At 46.4% G+C, this 18,349-nt stretch overlaps 1 protein-coding gene across 1 annotated transcript in view; it reads right to left on the bottom strand.

Moving 5' to 3' along the window:
- The window catches only part of LOC139047103 (ATP-binding cassette sub-family C member 2-like), an 80,556-nt gene extending 70,265 nt beyond the window's left edge, over positions 1–10,291 (bottom strand). Inside the window, exon 1 of the mRNA XM_070521065.1 lies at positions 9,450–10,291. The gene's annotated coding sequence lies outside the window, so the exon portion shown is untranslated. The remainder of the gene's footprint in view (positions 1–9,449) is intronic.
- Positions 10,292–18,349: the final 8,058 nt, after the last annotated feature.

Below are 18,349 nucleotides of genomic sequence, written 5' to 3'. Positions count from 1 at the left end.
TTACAAGAACAAAAACACAACAAAAGCAAAGAGGCAAGAAAGAATGGAGAAATAAAACGGTTACAGTACATTTTCTCATTCGTTTTTCAATAATAAATGCATTTTGAGTTCCCTTTTGAATTGCTGTAAAGATCTTGTATTTTTCATAATGAGAGGAAGAGTGTTCCATACTGATATGGAAGTGAATTCCACGGTTTGTTTACCGTAGTTAGTGCGGATTCGTGGTAACAGAAAATTGTTATTCAACGCGAATCTGGTGGTACTATTAGTTGCCAGGTTAGACGGTGAAAATGTGATCGATGGTAGCTCATTATGTAGAAATCTGTAGAAAAAAAATACCTAGGTTATATTTAGTGAGCCCAGAAATAGTAAGGATGTTATTCTCGTGTAGTAAGGAAGTGGCATTAGAAAACCTTGAACTATAAGTAATTATTCTGATGGCTCGGTTCTGAATTGTTTGTAAAGACGTAATATGGGTATTATAGGTGTTTCCCCAGCATATGATACCATAAGTAATGTGAGAGTGGACGAAGGAGTGGTAAAGTGAGAGCAATGTGGTACGTGTGAAGTAAGGGCGTGCTTTAATTAAGATGCGCATACCATAAGCTATTTGCTTTTTTATGTGAGCTATATGATTGTGATATTTCAGATTACAGTCAAGTAGAACGCCAAGGAAAGAAGAACATGAAGTTGAATGAAGGAAGTGGGGACCAAGACTAATAGGTGGAATGGAAGCTATGTTTCGCTGATGTGAAGAGAATACAACCAATTTAGTCTTAGTTGCATTAATAGATAACATGTCAACATTACACCACCTTAGAAGGTTTTCTAAGTCAGCATTTAGTTTATTAACGAGAGATGAGATATCTTTACGAAAAGTGAATATTGTTATATCATCAGCGTACAGAATGCATTTTGTTGAAGAAAGACAACGAATGGCTTCCGGCAAAATAGGTGCGCAATAGATAACGTCCTTGCCTTGGTCTGATCAATTGAAGAGGAATTCGTCTCTGGAAACACACCTACTGCATTATTTTTGGACATTAAGGTAGCATATGATTTGGTATATCGTAATGCAATAGCTGACGCTTTGGAAACCCTTGGTCTTGGAGGACGGCTTTACGCGAGGATTGAAAACTATCTTCAAGGACGCGAATTTTTCATGTGTACCGCGGATGGCCCCACGGCGCTTTATGCCTTCGAGAAAGGAGTGCCGCAATGTGCTGCGTAAAGCCCGGTATTATTTAATTTAGTCCTCACTCATCTGAGAAGAAACCTGCCCCGTGGTGCCAAAATCACACTGTATGCGGACGATATCTGCATTTGGACCGCGGCGCATTCCCGCAGTACCACCCAACAACGCCTCGAGAGAGCACTGGCAAAAATATCGGCCTACCTAAACTCACGGGGTCTGAAATTGTCCCCCTACAAAAGCGTTGCTATGGCTTTCACGCGGAGGAGTTGGGAAAGATAGCCACTAATGTGTGTGGTCGTACCCTTCCATACGTCAAGACGGAAAGGTTTCTTGGAGTGACGATCGATAGGAACCTGACATGGTCGCCTTAAGTGAAAAAACTGAGTGAGAACATTTCCTCGGCGTCACACGTATTCCGATTTCGAGGCGGATCACAGTGGGGCAGCAACTGTCGATCAATGGTGCTCCTCCATAAGGCCTACTTCTACAGAACACTACGGTATTGCCTCCCGATCCTCCACAAAATCTCTCCCACAAGCAAGCGAAAACATGAGGCAGCGGGGAACAACTGTATTCGCGTATGTCTCTGCCTTCCGAAGGGGTCGTCCCACTCAGGAACTGTAGCAGAAGCCGGACACATGCCCCTTGAAGTGTTATCTTCTCAGGAGGCACTTTGAATTCACCTCCGAAACATCATTCATACGAAGGCCCACTTCTTGAAGGATATATCAAGAACCCGTGTGACATCTAGCTTTGGACAGGTCGTAGGAAGCGTATCTATTTCAATTCCAGTTCAGGCGTCACAAATTATGCCACGAAACATTCCACCATGGACACTGTCCCCACTAGAAATCGAGCCATATATCCCTGGAATCAGTGCGAAAAAGAAAATGCCTCAAACAGCGACTTATCAGATAACCTTGGAATATACGCACAAAGAAAACACCGCTGCAACGAACATTTTCACAGATGCTGTGCAACACCACGTCGCTCAGCGTGCTGACTTTTTGTTCCCTCTACAGGGCAACGATTCTCGTTTCGTCTTACGCGAGCGACATCATCTACTTCAGCAGAGCTATACGGAATTAAGGAGGCCTTTGTGTACGTACTTCGACAGCAGCCACCAATGATATGGGTGATTTTCACGGATTCAAGAGTAGCCCTACAAAGTATGCGGAACAGGCACAAGCGTTGTAATAATCAACCCGCAGCATTTCACATCGCTTAGCTTCGCCACAAGGCTAACATCGCTGGGCATTGCATCAAGTTCCGTTGGATACCTGGCCATGCCGGTATTTCGTGAAATGAAAAAGCAGGTGAAGCTACGTGAAATGGACTGCAATACCGCAATTTCAAGAGAACGTTTTTTTTATAAATGCCGACGCTTCGAACATGGAAAAAAAATATGCCTATTACGAAAAAGACCGCATCTGGAGTCTGCCGCTTCACAAAGTTAACTTACTGTGTTACATTGACCCAGAAATGAGACCAAAAATTCCACGACCGCTTCCTCGACACTTGAACGCATTCTGCCATCGTCTTAGACTGAACATGGCATACACGAACAGGTATCTGCACCGCAAAGACAGCGAGGGACAAGGACGGGCGCAGACTTGCAACTAAAGTTTATTCCACAAGGTACACATATAAATACACACCCGACATACACCACTACGCGTGCGCGAAAAAAAGGAAAGTTAAAAGATAAGTAAAACCTTGTATATGCGAAACGCGACCTACCTACGCTCGTCAATAAACCTAATCTCACTGGTATGTAAATAAACTGAGGTGTCACTGACACATTGTTGTCCTTTCTTTTTAATATGGTACGCCTCGAGTAGCTCTCTGGCTCGGCTATCTCTGCAGCGGCACAAAATAAAATAAAACGAATGGGCACCTGCCTGTCCACTGCCTGGCGTGCACGTGCAAGCCGATCATGAAGGAAACAAAGATTTTGTGCCGCTGCAGAGATAGCCGAGCCAGAGAGCTACTCGAGGCGTACCATATTAAAAAGAAGGGACAACAATGTGTCAGTGACACCTCAGTTTATTTACATACCAGTGAGATTAGGTTTATTGACGAGCGTAGGTAGGTCGCGTTTCGCATATACAAGGTTTTACTTTTCTTTTACCTTTCCTTTTTTTCGCGCACGCGCAGTGGTGTATGTCGGGTGTGTATTTATATGTGTACCTTGTGGAATAAACTTTAGTTGCAAGTCTGCGCCCGTCCTTGTCCCTCGCTGTCTTTGTGGTTCGTTTGCTCGCGCAGTTAAACAATGTTCGCTAATACCTACCTACCAACTCGCCCAACAACAAGTTCTACTAAACTATGTATCTGCACCGCATAGGACTGACCACTAACCCCTACTGTGATAACTGTGGCAACTTAGATGCATTGTAGCATATATTACTAGAATGCATCGCGCACCGTGATGAGAGACAATTTTTGAGCAACAAATGCACATGATTAGCTACGATCCATTAACATTATCAAGCATGAAGGTCTGATACCCGGCCCTTCAAAACAGCGATGGGTTTTGTATTTATTGTTCAAATACTTGGCAGAAATTGGTCTCATAGGAAAGCTTTAAAGATTGAACATTTCATATAAAAAAGCCTAAATTTACCCGCCATGTCACTTCTAAATAATAGTGTCAGGTCCACTTGCACATTTCATATTTATTTTTATTTTATTTTTCTCCCACTCTCCTCTCGATTCTATTAATCCCAATTCCACATCCCTATGCAGAGTAGTATGCCAGCGGTGGTATACGCGCCGGCAAAATTATCTGTTTTTCTAATAAACAGTATCTCTCTCTCTCTGTCTGTCGCTCTCTCTCTCTCTCTCGGAGGAGGAGGAGGAGGAGGAGGAGGAGGACATCTTTCTGATTTTCTCGAGCGAAACTTAAGAAGTTGGTCCGGACGAGGAACCGCCTACAGAAAGTAAAGAAAGGCACTCGGAACGGCGGCAAGAGAAAGAGGCGTCGCAAATTCAGAACTGCGGTAGAGAAGAGAACGTGGTCGACTAAATCTAAAGCCACTAAACTCTGTGGGGAGCGCAGAGAAAATATTAGAAACGCGCATGAGTCGGTTGGAATGTTTTATTCAGAGCACGTCCGAATCGTCAGACGAGGTCGAAAACAAAGCGACATTCGGCGTGGAGGAAGACAAAAACCTGGGGGAAATTACGTTTCCCCTCGTTTAGTTCTTTTCAAGGTGCAGCTTGTCTGACAGAGCAGAACAAGACGGTTAGGCGACGCGACGTAGTCATACCTAGCAGTGTATTCCAAGGGCAATGCCAGAAAAGCAGGTGGACAGTACGAAAGGTATCGGGGCTCTGCAGCGATGGGAATGACATACGTGCCATATGTATTCTCGGGTTAACAAGTTTGAAAGGAGCTTTCAGACAGCGCCCACATCGAGTGTTAAGGAGGTGGTTTTCACGCGTGTAATGTTCAGAATCTTTGTTTTCGACATGTTTTGTTTAGCAGATAGGATTCATTGGTTTTATACGCTTGCACCGCTAAGTCTAAATTAGTTGTTTATACCTGTAGTGGCGCGCTTATGAATCAGTTTGCTTTTCGGAAGTGATCGCGAGATTTTTTTCTTTGAAGGAAAGACGCGTATTTTAGCGGGGACGTTGTTTAACCACATGATTCAGAAAGTGTTAGTACGGTCCCTTTGAGGCGTGTCATGCTCAGGCACAAAGAAGCAAAGCGTTGATGCGTGTTACGCACATGCAGTCATCAGACAGCAGCGCTTTAGTATCGCTTAGAACGTGTGTGCTAGAAATTAGAATTAAGCTCGAATCCTCGTGATATTACAAGTGCGTAATTTATGCAACATAGTTTTGTTTTGCATTAGTGCTGGTGTTTTGTGGACAAGAGAAAGAAACTGTTAATGTGTGTTCGAACTGGTAATGTGAAGATTAGGAGAGCTTATTCGGAGACGGTGAATTGCTCGAGAAGGAGGCTTTGTCTTTACGGTCTGTGCTTGTCTCCCCATACTTCTGCAGAGAATGCGTTCTCTGGGGTGAAGCCAGCAACCGTGGCCAAGTCCGTGCCGAAATTAACGAAAGCGATGAAGCACACCCTTTGGGGTACCTCAGTCGAAAACTGACACCACGAGGTGTTTAGCAACTCGGAAGAAGAGTGTTTTGATATGAAATAGTCAATCCATAAGCTGTAATGCGATATCCAAGGCGCTAAATTCATGGTGGAGAGCAACCATGGCCCTCCTGCATGGCAGGAGTCAATATTTGAGAGAAACGCGAGACAAATGAGATGGTTTGACCAGAATACCAATGCAGACTAGCTGAGCCAGGGCCATGAGCTGAGAATTGGTGAACATGTTTTCTAGGCATCGCTAGTGATGAGGAAGTTAGCCACTTGTTTTTGTCTTGTCGAAAGCTGAGCAAGACTAGAAAAAAGAGAGAAAGAGAGAGGGGTAAAACGTAAACGATACGGGAATCACAGAGTCCGGCAGCCGTGTCACTCGGGAACACCAACGAGTGTTTGTGTGTCTGCCTTTGTATTCCTAAGGAGGTGGACACAACGATGCAAAGACCCTCTCCAGCTGCCGTGTGACATCAGCCATTACAACTAGAACGATCCACGTGTCCACGAATGAACATCGACGCTTCGGCAGCCTGCCATCTGGTAACCGTCAGGTTGGATTTCTTGGCAGTGGAGGTCTTTTTTACGTCTCAACACCACAAAGGCATTAATTGGACGATTACCGCGGGACAAAACCACCACCCTTCCTATCCAGACGCAGGGTGGACACCGACCATTGAAGGGTCCTATTAAGGGCGCTCACTCCACCATTACCCGGAAACTTGAGCAAAGTATGCAAAGGTGGGAACCACGAGACCAAATTGAAAGGCGCAGTTAGTTAGACATTTAGCACAAATCAAATCACCAACCATCTATCAGCGCCTACCCAGACGACAATGTAGCGCCGACACCGACTGTTGCAGTGTTTGACGAAAGGCTTTCACCCCGCCCTTTACCTGGCAGTCTGAGCGACAGCGACGACGAGCGTGGTGTCGCTGGTTGCTGTCTTGCCACAGATTCGAAACCAGTCTCTTCGGGGGCGCAGTTAATGCGGCTTATTGCGAGCGTGGGCGTGGCGTCATAACGGAGTAGACAAGGGGGATTTGCTGCTGGACAGTCTTCAGACTCCCTAGTCGACTCTCCTAGGGAAAACGACGGTATTGAAAGCGAAGGCTTTTCGAGAGTTAGGACAGAGGGTCCTGATGTGAACTGAGCCATTTAACTTGTTTCTGCGTGGAGTGCGCTTCCGTACAGAAGCCTTGTAACTAAGCCAATAAGGCCTTTCTCCTTCATTTTCTATAACTTGACGTCCTAGTCGATGGGCTTGGTGGATTGCACGCCAAGAACGCCAGCCTAGCGCCAACAGCGAAGAATAATTGTCGCTGTGCCGGCAGCTAAAATACGCATTTTTATATCTATTTCTGCATTCTTCTTCTATTTTCAGCCCACGTGGCAGAATAATATCACAATTGTATTATGATTCTACTGCAGGATGGCCCAAGTGCGTATCACGATTACTTCACTCATAGATTTGTTCTTGCCTGGATCGTCTGTGTTATGCGTAAAATTTACTATCTCTGATTGGGCAGCATGTCTAAATGCCTTGTTTGAGGCATTAGAGCGACTTTCGCTTAGATGCGTAGATTTATTGGAGACTTATACGTATATTTAGATATCTTGTTGCTAGATTTTGCGTAAACATTCAGTGAACTTTGTTTCCAGTGACAACTTTTTGCGCTTTATTACGCTGTATATTCGCATTTGATTATTACCTTATATCTTATCTTCGCATTTATAATCTATACTTTGCAGAACTCCTGCTTTTTATATGTGCTGCAGGTTGCGACTATAATTTCGGTGCAATTGCTCACAATACAGGATGCACCTGCGCATTGCATTGGAACGAAGCACAGTGTCATTGAGATGTTTCCCTGGCCGTTGCATATGTATAAAACTGCAAACAAGGTTCCTGAATAAAATAAGTAATTAAAATATTTGTCCTCAACTCCGTCATTTCATGGTATTTACGTTTCTGATATAAGCGGCATCCACTGCTTTGCTCGTTTCGAACTGATGTAGGTTATAAAGTTCATGTGATACTTTCTGTACTTATTAAATGGACAAAAAAAACATGGAAGCCTTTATATCAGTTATTTCTGCCACGATTTTTGGGACGTACTAATATATCATTTCATGAAAAAATACACATTTTACTTGTCTCGACAGTACGCAGCGTTCAAGAATTCGTTTGCAGCATCTTCGGCAACGGCAATGCAGTTATCATTCCAGTATTTGATCCCTCGACAAATTCCGTTAGGAGGAGGCCGCGCTGAAACGCGAGTCACCCTCCCTCCCCCCAAACAAATTCTGGCTACGCCACTGCAAAGTTGTTACAGATGAGATGTGTTTATTCGCCAGATGAATGAAGGGGTGTAGCGACGAGATCGCAGGCAGACAGGTATTTTCTACTCTGCGCGAATTTCCTCAATCTGCTCTTCTTCGGCTCCCCAGCGTAGCGTAAGAATAGGCTGAATGAAAAATTGTACGCATCGCATTAAGACGTAGGTCACTTACTACCACTTTAAAAAAAAAAAGCTTAAGCAAGACTGCGAGTCGGGCTAGTTGAAACAGATTCATCTTAAAACTTATTGTGCACGAACAAACAGGGACGAAGAATAGAAGAAACACACGGACGAGCGCTTTCTAACGACTGGTTTTATTTTTGAAGAACCACCTGCTTCAATACCCAAAGATCTGCGCGATATAGTCAACAGAGCACGCCTATAGCGCATATAAACACACAGATCTGCGCTATCAAGTCAGGAGAGCATGTCTATAGTACATATACCACTTGTGATAAAAAACAAAGACGTGGACCAAAGTCACCTGGTCAACATAAAAACAGCAAGGTGCATGAAACAACCACTTAAGATAAAATGCGTTAAAGATGTGATCCATCCATCCATCGGTTTCATTGCTGGATAAAGAAAATTCACTTGTATCATCACATCTTTAACGCACTTTATCGTAAGTGGTTGTTTCATGCAACTTGCTGTTTTTATGTTGACCGGGTGGCTTTGGTGCACGTCTTTGTTTTTCATCACAAGTGGAATATGTACTATAGACGTGCTCTCTTGACTTGATTGCGCAGATCTGTGTGTTCATATGCGCTATAGGCATGCTCTGTTGACTAGATCGCGCAGATCTGTGGGTATTTAAGCAGATAGTTCTTAAAAAATAAAACCAGTTGTTAGAAAGCGCTCGTCCTTGTGTTTCTTCTATTCTTCGTCCCTGTTTGTTGGTGCACAATAAGTTTTAAGATGGAAAAAGCTTCGCTTCACACACACTTCCTCCACGTGCGTTTGTTTCCCACAAATACTTTAGTGGCCACCATTCGCGCTTGCCGTGGACGCCCACTAAGCCAGAATGGCTTCGCAGAAAGAACATCCGTCACTGTAGTTATTGGGTGCAGCACGCGTATAGGAGAGCATGCAGGTGAACCCAGCAGATGCTGCTGCACTGGTATCCTCCACGACGGCGCAGCGTCGGCGACTCTGTGTACGGACTGCGTGCCAACCAGAGTGTACAAGTCACCCGACAATGCATGCAGTCGAGTGAGCCAGCCCGAGTCAAAACTACACGCACTGCACCGAATTACACGCACTGCAGGCAAGAGGGATCGTCTGCTGTCGTCTACGCAACAGCATGCACGCACGTAGAACTTCAAACACGACTCCGAGTTGAACCAATGGCCGAGCCAGTTCGAACTGATTCGAGTGCAGTTCCAAAATGGCGAAAAATATCGGTAATCTTTAGTTATGGTTCGGCTGAGAATAACGGTTCAGTTCAGATTAGGTTCAATAGCTTGCGAGTGACATCGCAGCTTCAAGTATGTACACACTGTGAATTCGCCTAATCTGGCGCGAACACTTGGCCTTTGCATTCCGGCATACCTTGTGAGCGGTGTACAGCATAAAAGCAGAAAGTGCAAAACATTATTAAAGTCGTGACCTTTGTGGAGGGTAAACCAACATTTCACGATAATACACTGCGTGATATGCAGACAAGCACAATCGGCCATGTCTCCGTTGGTGTTACAGCAGTTATTTAGATGCTTCTCTAAAGCATCGCTTCACATAGATTACAACATATGTGCTGGATGTGCGTGATTTGTAATCAAACTTCTGGCCTCGCACTCACCGCCAACGAAGAGTTCAGTGCCAGCCCGATGCTGCTTGATCGCGGTGTGTCTCCGTACTCGTCGCCGCCCATTGCTACGGTGAAGACAAGCGTGGCGAGCACCACGGTCTGACTGCAGGCCATCGCGAACGTCCGAGCCAGTCTGCTGCACGTCACCGAGGCGAGCGAGACGCGCAGGTTCTGGTCCGCCAGGCGGCAGAAGCGCTCGTAGAAGCGCTCCGTCATGCCGAACACGCGCACGACGGTCAGCGAGTCCACGGTCTCCGTCACGTGCTGAAGCAGGCGCGAGAAGTGAGCGCTTCGGATGAAACGTGTTGCGTTCACCGCACGAGTGAGCAGTGCCTGCGGAGAGAGACAATTTTTCGTCTAACAAACGCTTGCCGCCATACCGTCATACGTCACCAGGTGTGTGTGGATTGCAGTGTTAAAATTGCATTGGTGATCGATATTACCGTGCCTTTAGACATTTTTAAATCTGTATAACATGTGTTCTAGCTTTCAGTGATGTTGTGCTGCTTATATTGTATGTACTTCCATTTCACAACATGTTCTCTTCTACTTGAACGCGTAACGGTCTGCAGATACGATATAAAAAAATAGAGCACAGCGAAACGCTCACATTTATTATACTGTTGCAAATCACGGTTAAAATCTGAAGCTATCTTATGCTATCAATGAGCCGTAATCGCTCCTTTCTCTCACTACGCACTTATTCTTGATTGCGCTCTCCTTCGTGGGCTTGTCTACCACTGTCCAAACATCGACCAACAATGCTAGCAAATCTCCTGCATTTTCGTGCTGTGGAGTGATATTTAAAACGCCCTGTAGACCCACTAGAAGCCCAATGCTATAGAAACAGCGATATAGGGCAAACAAATTAAAACAGTGCTCGGGGTTTTACGCGCTCAAGCCGCGATGTGATCAGGAGGCACATCATAGTGGGGGATTCCGGATTATTTAACAGGGATAAGCGGGCTAGTTGGTGGTCGTTATTGGAATGCATCATGTAACCGCACAAAAACAAGGGGCAAAGAAGGAACACACAAGACAGACGCGGAACTTCAACTAAGATTTACTCCGGGAAATACCACATTTATACAGTTTCATAATCACACTTGCTAATCATCAGACAGCCATCACTCGACGTTGGCATGTGGGCGTGAGTGCCACAAATTTGCTTGTAAATATTTGAACTCTTTATTGCTCAATGACACTGAAGCGCTGCTTACGCAGCTGTCAGATTGCATTTTTATACGGTAAGCTTCATAGATTTCTCGGTTCAGTTGTGACGCAAACATCTTCAAGACTTTTGTGTCGTGGAACCTAGGCGTGCAATTACGACAGTGGCGACAATGGTCAGCCAGTTTGCGACCCGCCTCCAATCCTTCTACTCCTGCGCGGTGCTCCTGTAGGCTGACGTTTACGCACCGTCCCGTCTGCCCTATGTAGCTATTGCCACAAGAGAGCGGTATCTGATACACTACCCCTATTCTGCATGGGACGAGTCTGTCGACGTCCTAGCTACCACATTCATTTCTTTTGTTGTTACCCTGCACCATGTTGCACATACCCGCCAGTTTTTTGGGCGCCGTGAAAACCACCGGTACTTCACATTTTTCAGCCACCTTTTTGAGGTGGTGGGAGATTTGGTGGTAGTACGGGATGGCAACAGGTTTACGACGTTGCGGCTCTACGCTTGGGCGGAGCTCTGATGGGCCCCTCGCTTCCTTGGCAAGGGTTTCTAGCACCGAGGTGACCATATCATACTGAAAGCCTGCACTGTGCAGCCTATTCAACTGTAAGAACATGCTATGTTGGATTTCATGCTGGCAGGACTTATCAAGAGCAGCACGCAGGCAAGTTTTGGCTTATAAAAAGGGGAATTGCAAAAAACTGCCTGCGTGCTGCTCTTGATAAGTCCTGCCAGCATGAAATGCAACATAGCGTGTTCTTACACTTGCAAAGACTGCACAGCGCAATGACAGCCTGAACAAACGTAAAGAAGAAAATACAATTCCGCTCATGGGCAGGGAGCCAAGGTGTGACAGAACAACATGGTCGTGATAACATACTTTGGATGAAGCACATTTCTGCGGATTATAATACGATAGATGTATCGCTGACACAATCAGACCCTTTCTTTTTAATATAAAACGCTTCCAACAACTACCTTGCAGTTTGGTCCCCACTTTTCCCAAGAATCAATGCTTGTTCAAAGCATGGCGTACAACAACAGTCTTTACAGTGCGCAGGAAGATGCACGTTGTCACACTTGCCGATGCTATTAGCGTGCTCTCTCAGTCTGTCATTAATACAACATTCCGTTTGTCCGACGTATGACTTGCCGCAATCTAGGGGTATCTCGAAAACCACCCCTTCAACGCAGTCCCTGAAATGTTCGGCGTGCTGCTTCTGGCAGCCCCGCTGCCCCTCGCGTGTGGTCCGGGGACACAATTGAGCTAACTTGTTGGGAGCCGAAAAGACAACCGGAATGCCATATCTGGTAGCTACCTTCTTGAGGTTATGGCTCACACGGTGCACGTAAGGTACTACTTCTGGTTTTACTCGCTCCCTTTCCTTCGAGTGCGTTTTCCCACTCGCAGCGCTAGTTTTCAGCTTCTGTAGGAGGGACTGGACCACGGCATTTAAGACAGACTGAGGGTAGCCTGCTTTTAGAAGTCTCTCAAATTGATGGAAAAAACTCGCCTGCATCACATGCACACATGACTTGCGCAGAGCCGATTCCAAGCAAAGTAAGGCGATTCCACGCTTCACAGTCTTAGAGTGTGCTGGGTCATATTGTAGCAGTTCTTTTTTACCTCGAGGGAGGTACGCACAACAAACGTGATCACTATTAAGTTTTTTTATTTATTTATTTATTTATTTATTTATTTATTGATACTGCGGTCCTGTTACCAGGACCTTAGCAGGGTGGATACAAAGTGAAAAACATCCAAGTAAATATACAGCGATACATAACATAGGTCACTCGCGATGTACAAATGCAAGAAGTTACTGAATAACACAGTAAATCACTCGCTACATAAACATAGGTGTGATTCAAATAATGGCAATGAGCATTGAGTTACAACGTCATTAGTAAGGTTATTCCATTCAACAATAGTTCTGGGGAAAAAGGAAAATTTGAAGCAATTCTTTTTAGTAATTAACGGTGTTATTGTCTGTGAGTGTCGATGACGTGTAGCATAACCAGTAGAGAAAGTGATAAAGCGTGATGTATCAATGTTGTAGTGCCCCTTTATGAGCTGAAATAAAAACTTTAAACGGCATGTTTGGTTCCTTTGTGTTACAGGTGACAATCCACTTCTCCTGAGAAGCTCCGTAACTGAAGTGCGACCATACGAATTATATATGAATCGTACTGCCCTTTTTTGAACTTTTTCTAGTTTAGTAATGTTTCTTTTAGTAAAGGGATCCCATATGACAATTGCGTATTCCAACATTGGTCGAATGATGCCATTGTAAGAAAGAAACCGCACAGGAGGCGTAGCGAATTTTAGAGAGCGTCTTAGGAAAAATAGTTTTCGAAGGCAGTTTGCCGTGACAATGTCAACATGTTTGTTCCACGAGAGAGTGTTAGTAATCCAGAGGCCAAGGTATTTATATGCGGTTACCTCAGAAAGCATGATGTTTTCGGTATTGTAGTTGTACAATAAAGGCTTGTTTTTTAACGATATTCTCATAAAGACAGTTTTATCGAAGTTAATTTCCATTTGCCAATCATTGCACCATGTTACTATGCTTTTAAAGGCATCATTCAGTCTAATTTGATCGTCAACAGAGGAATTTTTTTCGTACAGAACACAGTCATCAGCGTACAACCTAATACCCACAGAAATCTGATCCACAATGTCATTTATGTAAAGTAAAAACAGAAGCGGACCAAGAACTGATCCTTGGGGGACGCCGGAATCAACGGGCACCTTATCTGAACTGGCTGAATTTAGTGTTACAAACTGACGTCGGTTAGTCAAATAACTCTTTATCCAGGCGAGTAGTTTGTTATTTTGCAGAATGTAGCTTAGCTTATGCAACAATTTGTTATGCGAGACTTTATCAAACGCCTTACGGAAATCCATGAAGATTACGTCTGTTTGTTTTAGGTTAAGTGTTAGGTTAAGGTCTAAAAACTGCAATGGACTGTCCTTCGGAAGCTCGTGAGTAAAAGTAAGTCCTTTTGCGTTTGCTCTAAAAACATCTAAAAGCTGCTCAACCATTTCATGGCATGGCAAGGGGCATCTATTGTCAATACCAACTAAAAATCGTGAACGTACCTAAAACCTTTAAGAACATTAGGATGAGATGAAGTAAAAACACATTGTAGTGCGCGGTCAAAGTAGGATAAAAAGATGTCACATAAAATGGGTGCTACACGTGAAGCAATGCCATGCCCTCTTTCTGCAGAAATATGCCATGTTCGAAAGTTGCAAAGGTGCGGTTGAGATAAGCTTCCAAGAGGGAAACAAAATTTGAAGCCGACATCTGCATTTTAGACACAAAATTAGCTTCGCCACTTTCCTCAATGCGCTGTTTAACGGCTTTTAGAAGTTCAGTATGCGGAACCGAGTAAAAAAGGTCATTTACGTCAACGGAAAGCACATAGCCTATTTCTTGGCTGCCACAGGAATATTCAAAAACTTCATCTGAGTTTCTAGTCAATAAAGAGTCATTGAGTTGAAGAAGCTGCAGGGATTTCAACAAATACTGCTAACTTGACATTGCCACGTGTCCCGTTCACTAATAATCGATCAACCTTATGGGTCTTGGCACTGAAGAAAGCTCGAAGAGAATCTTTTTTACTCTTTTTGATCTGTTTAGCTAATCTTTCACAGCCAATTTCGTCACAGAACGAAGTCATGGTTTTCTTAACTTTTGGTAAGCTGACTTTTACAGGGTTAACATTCTTTTCGACTGCCTCTAATGCTTTTTCGTTAAAGGCTTGCCTAGGGAGAGCTACAAAAGCACCTTCCTTATCGGACTGCATTACACAGAGTTCATTGTCTTTGAATAAAGACACCACACGTTGCAACATTCACACCTGTTGACCAGTTCCGGCCTTCGTGGCAGCACCATCTAGTAGGCAACGCTCGCGGTGTTCCTCGGGCGCTTTTCTTGCGACTTGCCGATTCCATGCCCGAAGCTCTTATGCTGGAACCTGGGGCTCAAGTCCGTGTTTCGGTCCCTTGTTGAGAAGGTTGACTATATCGTTTGGAATATTGGTTTCACCAATAACCATCAGTCTCTCTCTCCGCCTCTTCTTTGTGGTTGCCGCGTTCACACTCCTCAGCAGCCGAGATAGCATACTGTTCCATGTGGCTGCTATGGCAGTACTCACCACGTTCCGGTAGTCACTTAGTTTACTTACAGCAATCCACGCAGGGAAGTTGGTTAGCACATGCATCTGAGAAGATTGTTGAAAACCCGGATCTGATGGCCCAGCTCCAAACGTAGAATCCTATCCTAGATTATAGAATGCACGTCCTTTTTGGTAACCCTGTTAAGGTGCCGATAATCCCCGCAAAACCAGGATGAGCCATCCTTCTTTTTACCAGTACTACAGGCGACGCCCATGGACTACATGACGGTTCAATAATGTTCTTGCCAAGCATTTTGCGAACTTCTGCGTGAATAACTTGACGCACAGCCGGTGACACTCGATACGGGCGGCGATGGATAGGAGGGGCATTGCCGGTACTAATGCGATGTTTAGCCGCTGTAGTTTGGGCCAAAGGACGATCGTGAATGGCAAAAATATCGTGGTAGGAAAACAGAACGCGGTAGAGCTCACGAGCGTGCTCAGACGGCATGTCGGGCGCAATTATTTTCTGTAAGTCGGCGATGGTACAAGTTGCCGACTGCAATAGTAGACGAGGATCGGCTGAATTGTCGTCTACTGCAATCGATGCTACTGAGGGATCCTCGAATGAGCAAAGCTGGGCCAAAGACATCACGTGTGGCAGCACTTGTGTCGTCAAGCCAAAATTGACATCTGGCAGGTAGACGCAATTCGCCGTAATAGGTAAAACTGTGCGAGGTACTGTGATCGCGTGTGTAAGGAGGACGTCTTGCATAGGAGCCGCGATGTAGTGACCGTAGGGCACTGGTGGGGATGACAGTAAGTCAACGTGAGTCAGTGCCGAAGGTGGCAAGCGAACGAAGTCGACGGAACTGAGGCGACTGGGGTGTGGTTCAACGTGATCCAGAACAGGCAGGTCAAGGCGGAGAGTACTGGCGAAACAATCGATGAGGGCAGAATGTGCGGAGAGGAAGTGTAAGCAGAGGATGATGTCGTGGGGACAGTGGGGGATGACTGTGAATAGCAGGATAGTGGAGCGATCGGCGAAGGAGACGCGGGTGGCACGCATACCTATTACGGGGGCTGTTCCGCCCCCGTAACAGGCGTCGCGGAGGGCGTGATTATTTTCTTCAGGCCGTTACGAAGGTCTGCGCTCATTACCGTCAAATGCATCCCAGTGTCTATAAGAGCAGATGCAAAAACACCGTCGACTTGCACATCAAGAAGGCTCAGATGAATGGGCAACGTCAGTAGAAGATTTGGCGGCGAAGGGAGCAATGCAGCGTCACCTCGAGGCCCTTCATCATCTAGTTTTCCGGCTGGGAGTGGCATCTGAAGGGTGTCGGCGCAAAGGAGCGACGGGGCTGGGGAGAGCGAGATTATCATCGTTGGGGCGAAGGCGAACAAGAATAGCGGCGGCTCGGTGCAGGAGAATCAGTGGCGGCTTTATCGGAGCGTGCGGTATAGGGACGAGAAGGGCCACTCGGGGGCGAGAGCAGGCAGTACAAGTAGACTGGGTGGGGGAACTCCAGCGACTGTGACAGTGCCGAGAAATGTGCCCGATTCGACGGCAGAACTGGGCTTGTCGTCAGCAGTGCGCCATTCAGATGGGTGGCGGAAACGTAATGGATAATAAGACGCGGAATGGGGCCGAATCGAAGAAGCCGGGCGGGTAGCAGGGCAATGGGCCGAGCAGGTGGTGTGAAGACCCATGTTTTCGAACTTCTGGCGGACAACTGCCTGAATCAGGGAAACCGTGACTGCATATGCGTTGGTGGGGCTGGAGTCGAAGGCAGCTGGATAGGCGGGCTCGATCTCATGCCGTACAATCTTGGTAACATCGCCAGTGTTGTTGGGACAAGGAGCGTCGGCACAGGAAGATGTCGCTGACGTGTTGGGCAGACGGGCAAACTGCTGGTCGATACGTCGGCTTTTAGCGAGTTCCAGGCAGCGGCACTCTTTTATTACTGCATCCACCGTCGCCACATTGTTGCAAACGAGCAAGTGGAAGGCGTCATCGGCAAGGCCTTTGAGGATATGGGAAACCTTGTCGGACTCAGTTGTGTCTGCGTCAACTGAGCGGCACAAAGCCAAGACCTCCTGGATGTACGCGACGTAGGGCTCTGTTGACGTCTGCATACGGCCGGAGAACGCCTTCTGCGCGGCAAGTTGCTGACCGTAGGGGTTGCCGAACCAGTCTTGGAGCCTTTGCTTAAGCGAATCCCAACTGGTGAGTTCATCTTCGTGCGTCCAAAAGCAAAGTATAGGTGTGGCACTGAGGTAAAAAACTACGTTGGCGAGCGTGATAGTACAATCGCACAGCTTATTGCGGCTGACGTGTTCGTACAGGCTTATCCAGTCCTCGACGTCGTCCCCATGTTGGCCCGAGAATACGCCAGGATCACGCGGAGCGGGGAGAGCGATACAGGTCGCCGATGAGGCAGCAGGTGTCGGAGGCGGCTGAGTCGATTCGTCGTCGCCGGGAGCCATGAAGGGAGGCTCGATGTACCGTCCACTGCAAAGCTCCGTGACGAGGTACAGAGAATGTCCACCTCCACCAGATATGTTACGTAGGAAGAGGCAGAGCTAAAGCTCTATACAAGTATTGGCCTCGAGCTCCACCACTGGAAAAGCTGGCGCCACCGTGGCCGTGACGTGCTATTGGGGATCACGTGGACATAGCGGCCGCGTCGGCTGCTTCGGGAGCGCCGAAGCGAGCTGAAAACGAGAGTTTAGATTCCCTCGTACGCTGCGGTCCTCATTTGGTGGCGCGATTTTCCCGCTTCGAGTGTCTCCTTTACAACGCCTGAAAGCGCTACGATAGGTAGTGGCTGCCTTTTAAGGCGCGCAACATGGTAGGCTACTGCTCGGTGCCGCAGTGCCGGATGTATGTGCAACGGAGCCCGGTGTGAGCCTGATTCACACGTAGTCGCAGGACAAGAAGCTGCGTGAAGCTTGGCTCGCGAAAAATAAAAACGGTAAACAGTCATCGGCTACAACTCGGGTATGCAGCAAGAACAGCCGCGAGGAAAATTTCTGCTACGGCGCCGGGTCTGCGATGTTCGGAAAACGCACACTGAGAAGCTGGCCCGAGTCCGCTGCCCGACTAATGTGATGACGGTTTGGTATGTGAACCTGTCGATGCTATACATACTGGCAAGTTTGCTGGAGTTGAAAGGGAGCGGTAAGAAGCACATTAAAAAAAGTCATGGCATATGGCCATGTTTATGTTATGAATTAATACACTGCGTTAGAAAAAATAAGCAGCCGGAAATCGCACGCTGAGAACACCGATAAAGATACAGTGCGACGCAACTCGAGAAATAATATTGAAACGTCCAAGAACTTGCAAGAAAAGAAAAGATTGAATCGTCGCGACGGCACATCGAAGTCTCCACAAGGAAATTATTTTTCTAACAGCTCTGGTAGCACCCACGCAGCAATGGTTGCTTGTATACTGTCAAATGCTCATATTCTGCGGCCTAAAGCTCATGGCACGGTGCGAAAACACGCACGCGGCGAAAGCGAAACAGTGCGCGGACAAACATGGAGAGGCGCAGTCGGTCGCTGCGAATCTGCGATC

This window comes from Dermacentor albipictus, chromosome 6, assembly GCF_038994185.2.
Source record: "Dermacentor albipictus isolate Rhodes 1998 colony chromosome 6, USDA_Dalb.pri_finalv2, whole genome shotgun sequence".
In the NCBI taxonomy this organism is placed as follows: Eukaryota; Metazoa; Arthropoda; class Arachnida; order Ixodida; family Ixodidae; genus Dermacentor; species Dermacentor albipictus.
This window is presented reverse-complemented; position numbering and strand designations above follow the sequence as displayed.